Source organism: Apium graveolens, chromosome 1 (genome assembly GCF_009905375.1).
Source record: "Apium graveolens cultivar Ventura chromosome 1, ASM990537v1, whole genome shotgun sequence".
Lineage (NCBI taxonomy): Eukaryota > Viridiplantae > Streptophyta > Magnoliopsida > Apiales > Apiaceae > Apium > Apium graveolens.
Genome location: NC_133647.1, coordinates 43,747,248 through 43,756,454, shown reverse-complemented (window position 1 = coordinate 43,756,454; position 9,207 = coordinate 43,747,248).

Below are 9,207 nucleotides of genomic sequence, written 5' to 3'. Positions count from 1 at the left end.
CATGCAGCTCCGGGGAGGGCTACTCCTAGGCCCCTGACTCCACGCAGCTCCTGGAAGGAGTAGTCCCGCACACTACCACTCCTAACTAGCTCAGTCCCACAAGCATAACCTTGATAAATCCCAGCACGTTGGCCCAGACACGTGACGGGGACAGCTGTCACACGTCAATCATGGGAGTAATCAAGGCACGTGTCAGAGGATCCTCAGAACATTCCTCGGCCAGTCCCGCGCTGACACGTGGCTATGATCTAAAGGTACCAACCCCAAAACCCTACCCTTGGATTATAAATAGCCCAAGAAGGTGAGGTTTTGGGGTTAATCACTCTTTCACACTCACATACACACACACACACAGCCACCCTGCATTCATATTCATCTACATCCTCCCAAAAAGGTAGTTCTTACTCTCACGCCGGAGGCGCCGCGGGACTCCAACCCCCCTTCCGGTGTTGTTTTGTAGGAACTCAACCACAGCTACACCTCTACAGCGGAGAAGGATCCAGGACGCCGTCGAAGGAGCAGCCCTGCCACCAGGAGTTATCATTTGGCGCTAGAAGGAGGGGTCACTCCATCCTTGGGTCTCGGTGCCCCTGGATTCACCTTCATCAACAAACTTTTCAAAGAGTCCATTTATTCAAACTTGTAAGAACTCAAGCAACCAACCTTTTCCATAAGCATGGATGTTGTTTATTTCGGCCACATTTGTGTGTGCTCGTTACTTTAGGCCACATTTGTGTGAGCCCGTTTTGTTGATTTAAGCCACGTTTGTGTGAGATATCGTTAGTTTTAATCGTTATTGCTCTAGTTTGAATATGGAATTTGCGTTATACTACATCGTTGAGTAGTCCCAGGAAATTGTTTAAACTGCTCCCAGGTAGCTATTTTGTTGTTATTCTGGGCAGTTTCTGCAAATTTCATAAAGCAACCTTAGACGGATATTCTCTGTGGCATATTGTTGTTATTTGTTGTTGGTATTGTTGAGAAATGGCAAGACCGGGAAAGAATACCTCTGGAAGACCATCTGCTAGTACTCAGGTCCAGGAGCCGGACCACTCCCAGGCCCTCGACCCGGGAGCCGAGAGAGAAACATTCCAGGAGCAGTCACTACACACTCCTGTAGTGGAGAGAATTGTAAACACCAGGGATGCCAGGACCCTCATAGAGCTCAATCAGTACAAGTACACCAATGTCCCGGTAGCCGAAGAACACATGGCAAACCTTACAAGCGATGAACTGGCAGAAGCAATCAGGCTATATAGGTAGGAGCAGACCCGGCTCCAAGAAGAAGCCGAACTAGAGGAAGAACCGGAGGAGTCTGGGGACTTCTAGAAATCAAAGAGGTCTGTGTTCGACCGAATTGGGGCCAAAGGGAAGAAAAGCAAAAAAGATCAAGGCAAGAAAGAAGTAGAAGCTGCTAAACAGAGAAAGTTGGAAGAAGTCCGGGAGCAAATCAGGAAAGAAGAAGAAGCAAAGCTTGAGCTAAAGATCCAAAAGAGAATGCAATTAGAAGAAGAGAAGTTGTTGGCCAAGTCTAGGAGCAAAAGAACCCGGAGAGACCCTACTCCGGAGCTGATTTCTGATGATGAAGAAGAAGAGAAGCAGAAGGACCTCAAAGACATGGTCTATGAATTGCAGAAGAAGATGGACAGAGACTCAGGGGTGGAGATTGGAGAAACACTCACTCCTTTCAGCCACTCCTTGGAAGCTATCCCCCGGCAGCGGGACTTGAAACATTACAACTTTGACTCCTTTGATGGTCTAGGAGACCCGGAGGAGCACCTAAACTACTTTGAGCAGATAGCGCATATATACTACTACAACAACTTGACGAAATCAAGGTTCTTCGCTTCAACTCTTAAGGGAGGGGCCCAGAGATGGTTCAGCAGAATCCCCTCCCGCAGCATCCACTCTTGGAAGGAATTTCGAGTCTCCTTCCTTCGGAGATTTCGGGCAAACAAAACGCACGAAATGCATATGTGTCACCTGGAGACAATCCGGCAGCATGACAATGAGTCCCTTTCTGCATACATGAGCCGGTTCCAGGAAGCAATCAATAAAGTTTCAAGTTTAGATGAGAGGGAAGCTTTAAGCATTTTCAGAAGAAACTTGGATCCAGAGCACAATGAGAGATATATAGTGGAGCTAATCAATAAGGAGCCGCAAAGCCTGGCAGCAGCTTACTCAATGGCTGTCAGATTCATTAAGGAAATAGATGTGCTCCAGGCAATGAGGATGACCCGGAATGGGGGGTCCAGGAGTAAAAACACTGATGACCGACCGAAAGGGGGTTACCATCAGGACAAGAAATTCAAGCAAAGCAACCAAAGCCAAGAAAGACAAGCCAACCCGGTTTTCCAAAGACTTGGTCCTAAGCAGGAGTCGAACAGCGACCCAGGACCCGTGAAGCAAGCTCGGGAGCCGAAGCAGGAGCCGGACTGGACTCCTCTCAACATGACCCGGGAGGAAATCTTGAAAGAAGTCAAAGACAAGCCTTTCTATTATCCTCCGAAACCAATGCAAACTCCTCCGGAGAGCAGGCCCTACAATAAACAGTGTGATTATCATGAGACCCATGGCCACAAGATCGAGAATTGCTTATCACTCAAGTACTTCATTAAGGACCAAATGAAGAAGGGGGATATGAACAAGTACTTAGTTCGGGACAACAGCAGAGGGGAAGCGCAGAAGAAAGGAAAGAATGTAGTCAATGTGGTCCTAGGCGGATCCTACTCCCCACCCCGGAGCCCCGACTTCAGCGAAGAAGTGCTCTCAATCCAATCACTCCCAGACCTGGTGATATCCTTCAGCAGCAAGGACTACGAAGGAGTCAACCCTCATCACAATGCATCTTTGGTTGTCACTCTAGACATTTTTGATAATGAAGTAAGAAGAATGCTCATAGACAATGGCTCCTCGGTAAATATCCTCTTCAAGCACACAGTAGATATAATGCAGTTAGGAAGCGTCCGCTCAAATGAGTGCCGGGAGGACCCACTCTATGGTTTCGGCCACAACTTAGTCCCGATCCAAGGAACTTTGTACCTACCAGTCATTTTTGGAACTGCTCCTAACCAAGTGACTCATGTAATCAAATTTTATGTGATCAACGCTCCTTCCTCATACAACAGAATCATTGGCAGATCAGCTCTAACCATGATGCAAGCAATAACTTCAATCTCCCATCTCAAGATCAAGTTCCCAACCCCGACGGGAGTCGGGGAGATTAAAGGAGATTACGGAGTTGCTGAAACATGCTACAACCAGGGGTTAGTTATGGCAGAAACCCATCAAGATAACAAGAGGAAGGCTACGGTCCTTCGCAAGCAACAAAGCATGAAGAAGCACCGACCCCGGACATGGGAAGAAGCAAACAAAACAAGTCCAGAAGAACTGGCAAGCAACCAAGTCATGGTACTGGACAAGACAAATCGAGTCCTAGACCAACCTTGTCCTACCATGCAAGCAACCAAAGAACCTGAACAAGCAAACAACTATCTAAAGAAGAACTCTGAAGCCCGGATTCATCAAATGATTTCAAACAAACAACAAGCAAAAATTGAAGCCGCAGTTGAAACAGAAGAAGTCCAGGTAGACGAAAGTAATTCTAGCAAAAAAGTGAAAGTTGGGTCAGGACTCGAGGAGTCCTTCAAGGAGAGATTAGTATCCCTGCTTCGGGAGTACAGAGATGTTTTTTCCTGGAGTCCAAGAGACATGCCAAGATTACATGAGTCTATAGCAATGCACAGCTTGGATGTCAACCCCAACAGAAAACCAGTCAAGCAGAAGAGAAGAAACTTTGCTCCGGAGAGGCAAAGAGCCATCGACGAAGAAGTGGAAAAGCTACTCAAAGGAGGGATCATCAAAGAAATCAAATATCCGGAGTGGCTAGCTAATGTGGTCATGGTGAAGAAGTCCAACGGCAAATGAAGAATGTGTGTAGACTACACGGACCTGAATGATGCGTGCCCGAAGGACCCATACCCTCTCCCAAATATTGATCAACTGATAGATGCCACCTCAGGACATGTCATGCTAAGTTTCATGGATGCCTTCTCCGGATACAACCAGATAAAGATGAACCCAAAGAACATTCCTAAGACAGCATTCATAACTCACAGAGCAGTCTACGCCTATGTGATGCTACCCTTCGGGCTTACCAGCGCAGGATCCACTTACCAAAGAGCCATGAACAAGATATTCAAGTCCCAGATTGGGAGGAACTTGGAGTGCTATGTCGATGACATGATTTCCAAATCAACAACTATACCAGGGCACGTGGAAGATCTGAAGGAATGCTTTGACAACCTAAAGAAGAACCAACTTAAGCTGAATCCAGAGAAATGCACCTTCGGAGTAGGAGCAGGCAAGTTCCTAGGAATCATGATCAGCAACAGAGGCATAGAAGCCAATCCGGAGAAAATAAAAGCAATCCAGGAGATGAAAGCTCCCAGGATCCAAAAAGATGTGCAGAAACTAGCAGGATCCCTAGCAGCACTCAGGAGATTTGTCTCAAAACTAGCAGAGAGTTGCCTACCTTTCTTTGATTTACTCAAAGGAGCAACCAACAAGAAAGAGGTAAACTGGAATCCGGAGTGCCAGAAAGCATTCGAGGAAATCAAGTCCTACCTCTCTCAGCCACCAGTCCTAACTAAAGCTAAGCCAGGAGAGCCTCTCTACTTATACTTGTCAGCGGGAGCACAAGCCGTGGGAGCTGCCCTAATCAGGGAGGAGAATGGAACACAGCAACCAGTCTACTATGTAAGCCAAGTCTTAAAAGATGCAGAAACAAGATAGCCAAGATTGGAGAAGTTTGCCTTTGCTTTGATTACAACCTCAAGGAAACTCAGGCACTACTTCCAAGAAAGGGAAATCAGAGTAGTGACAAATCAACCACTAAGGAAAATAATCCACAAGCCAGATATCTCGGGAAGACTTGTCAATTGGGCTGTGGAATTGAGCCAGTTCAACCTAAGCTTCATTCCCAGGACTACAATCAAAGCTCAAGCTCTTGCAGATTTCATAATCGAATGCAACTTCCCAGAAGAAGACCCGGAACCAATGGACATGGACCAGGACCCAAAAAATGATACAAGTCCGGGAGCCTGGACCTCAAAGGTAGATGGTTCTTCAACAAGCGAGAGGTCAGGAGCTGGACTCATACTCAAGAGTCAAGAAGGATTCAAGATTCAGACAGCTATATCTTTCAGCTTCCCAGCAACAAACAATCAAGCAAAATATGAGGCATTAATCGCAGGACTAAAGCTCTCCCGGACTCTAAGGGTCCAGGATTTAAAAATATACAGCGACTCCCAGATAGTGGTCAAGCAAACAAATGGAGAATACATAGCAAAGGACCCTACTCTGGCGAAGTACCAAGCAATGGTTCAGAGCTACTTAGCTTCAATTCCAAGCCACCAAGTCCTTCAGATATCCCGAGAAGAAAATGAAGAAGCGGATATCCTATCAAAATTAGTCCGGAATTCATCAGATCTGGACTGCTCAGTCTACTTCGAAGAACTCCACAAACCATCCATTGAATCCGGAGAGGTCTTGGAGATAGAAAGCACTCAAAATTGGATGACTCCCTTCATAAACTACTTGGACAAAGGGGAGCTCCCAGAAGAAAAAGGAAAAGCTCAAAGATTGAAAGTAAAAGCAGCCAAGTTCTTCCTCGAAGAAGGAGTACTCTACCGCAGGACCTTCTCATCTCCTATCCTGAAATGCATTGGCCCAGAAGAAGCAAAGTACTGTTTGGCAGAAGTGCATGATGGGATATGCGGAGACCACATGTCTCCAAAGGTCCTAGCTCATAAGATTATAAGACAAGGCTACTACTGGCCAACCATTCATCAGGATGCAATAGAATTTGTCAAGAAGTGCAAGGAATGCCAGTTCTTCAGCAATGTGTCCCGGATAAGCCCAGTCCTACCATCCTCAGTCCTGTCACCTATCCCTTTCGCTATTTGGGGTATTGATATTATGGGACCCTTCCCTCGAGCAAAAGGAGACCTCAGGTACCTACTAGTCTCTATTGACTACATGACAAAATGGGTTGAAGCAAAAGCAATGAGGACAATCAATCAGCAAGACTGCATAAAGTTTATGGACAATATTTTGATGAGGTTCGGGATACCGCGAGTCCTAGTATCAGACAATGGGCCCCAATTCATTGGATCAGAGTTCGAGTCCTACCTCCAAGAGCGCGGGATCAAGCACAAAAAATCATCAGTGGCATATCCCCAAGGAAATGGTCAAGTAGAAGTAACCAACAGAATCCTGCTCCGAGGTATCGAGAAAAGACTCAAAGAAAGCAAAAGCAAGTGGCCAGAAGAACTACCAAGCGTACTTTGGTCCTACAGGACAAGCCCAAGGACAAGCACCGGAGAAACTCCATTCAAACTAGCTTATGGAACAGAAGCAATGCTGCCTATTGAAGTGGGCTCTCCTTCCCACAGAGCAATAAACTTTGAAGAAGAAGCAAATGAAGGACTCAAAACAAACATGGAACTAATTGATGAGGTCCGGGACCAAGCTGTGGAAAGGATGGAAAAATACAAGGAGAAAACAAGAGAGCACTTCAGTAAGAAGTCAAGAGTCAAAAACTTCCAAGTTGGAGACTTAGTTCTTTGAGACACTGAAGTATCAGATCCCACAAACACCAGAAAGTTAATGCCCAAATGGGAAGGACCATACAAGATCAAAGAAGTCCTCAGGCCGGGAACCTACAAGCTCCTAAACATGGATGGCTCAGAAGTCCCAAACACTTGGCATGGACTAAGGCTAAGGAAATTCTACCAGTAGTAAAGCAAATAAAGCAACCAAAAAACTTGTAGCCAATATGGCAAGCAACCAATCTGTCTCTCCTTCTATCTTGTATGAATGATCAATGAAAAACTTTTTCTTTAACTTGCATATTTTTCAAAAGCAACCACTAGTCGGAAAAGCTATTAGTCAGGACTAGAGCAACCAATTTTTACTTAAAATTAATTTTCTAACTAAAAGCAACAATTTGTCCGGACAAGCTATTAGTCAGGACTAGAGCAACCAATTTTTACTTAGAATTAATTTTCTAACTTAAAGCAACCACTAGTCTGGACAAGCTATTAGTCAGGACTAGAGCAACCAATTTTTACTTAGAATTAATTTTCTAACTAAAAGCAACCACTAGTCCGGACAAGCTATTAGTCAGGACTAGAGCAACCAATTTTTACTTAGAATTAATTTTCTAACTAAAAGCAACCACTAGTCCGGACAAGCTATTAGTCAGGACTAGAGCAACCAATTTTTACTTAGAATTAATTTTCTAACTAAAAGGCCTCCACTAGTCCGGACAAGAAGGTTAGTCAGGACTAGAGCAATAAATTTTACTTGGAAAAATATTCTAAGGCAAAAACAAACTACAGAAATAGAGTAAAATAACAGCAAGAAAAGCAAATATTAGCGATTCACCGGACTCAAACGAACCCGGAGCAAAGTACGAATATTACAAGAATCAAATGTATCAAAATTCTTAGACAAATAGCAAGTTCATAAAAAATAAAGTCAAGAGTCCGGAGCACTGGAAGGAAGGAAACTGGGACAGGGGCCGTCGAATGGCTCCGGTTCCCCTAATCCGAGCTCAATATCTTCCTTGGCCTTAATAAACTCAGAGACAAAGATATCCCAATCGGCCTCCGGATTAGTCTTGATATGCCTTTCAGCAATCAGCCAGCAGCGAGCTATCTCCGGAGCACCAGCATTGGCAAGGGCTCTATCATACTCCTCAGACCTTTTAAACTCAGCAATAACTTCAGACTCCGGACGCACAGCGGACATCTGTCTCCGGAGCTCAGCTAACTCTGATTTCAAGTCAGAAGCCTCCTTTTCAGCATTTTCCGCCCGGATGGTTACTTCATTCAGGTGCTTGTTCAGTCCGGACAGAGAATTGTCTTTCACAATTATCTGATCCCGAAGCTAGCTAAGCTCAGCATCCTTATCGGCAACAGCAGTCCGGAAGCCTTTGAGCTCATTATATGCAAGAGAGGCTGAACCGGCCATATACCCACCAAGCTGCAAAAAATGGAGAAACTTAAAAAATATTCTAAGGCAAATCAAAGCAACAAGCAATAACAGAAAGCAGAAGTACCTGACCCCAGAGCCGGGAACACTCCTTCATAGTCGCATCGAATCCGGACTCATTCATCCTCCTCCACTCAGTTTGACTAGGAATCACAGCCATGAAACGAGCTACTTTTTCCTCCAGCCCTGGACCACCTTCATCCGGACTCTCTTCTCCAATATTCTTTCCCTTGCCGGCCCCGGACGCAGAGCCAGCTTCAAAATTTTCAGCGGGGAGGTTTTGACCCAAGAGTCCGGAGCCTCTTCCTCCTCCCAGAATCTCCACCCGGAGCCTCGCCTATAGGACCGAGGTCCTCCAGATTAGCAAAATCATCTCCAATTTCCACTTCGGCATCCAGCTCCGGACCAGGAGGATTCACAAAAACTTCAGGCTCCGGATTGGGAACCGCATTGCTCTGAGATCCCCCCTCCGCCGAGGCGTTAGATCCGGACCCAGCAGCAGCATTCTTCTTGGGTAACTTGAAAGCCTTACCCAAACCTTTCAAAGCATCACTGTATACAGAGGACGACATGTCCGGATTGTAGTGTGGCAAACCTGCAAGAAACAAAGAAAAAACACAAGTTAAAATAAACAAACAACCAAAGCGAACGGAAGCAGATAAGAAATATATGAAAGGTCCGGACAGGAAGCAAAACTACTTACAGCCTAATCTATGCATAGTCCTATGATTCATAAAAGTGTCTCGGGTCATTTGGAAACCCAGAGACTCACAAAATGCAAACATTAACCGGATAGCTTCACCCCGGAGCACATCCCTACGAAAACGAGTCTGAACCCCTTCTGAAGCAATATGGGGTAAGTAGTGCAAGTCTAAGCCCCGGAGCATGATCAACTCCCCATTCCAATACTTCAGTGAAGATTGCTGGATGACAGGCCTATAGGAACCACAATAGCCGCACTCTGGAGCCCGGAACCGAAGTTCATATAAAGGGAACTGACTAGACCGGACCAGATGAAAGATATGATGCCATAGCTTGAACGTGGGCTGAATCTTGAACTGATTGCAAGTAGCAATAAACCAAGTCATCCATTTTATACCATTAGACGTAATCTGTATCGGAGAGAGCTTGTACACATTTGCACAGATG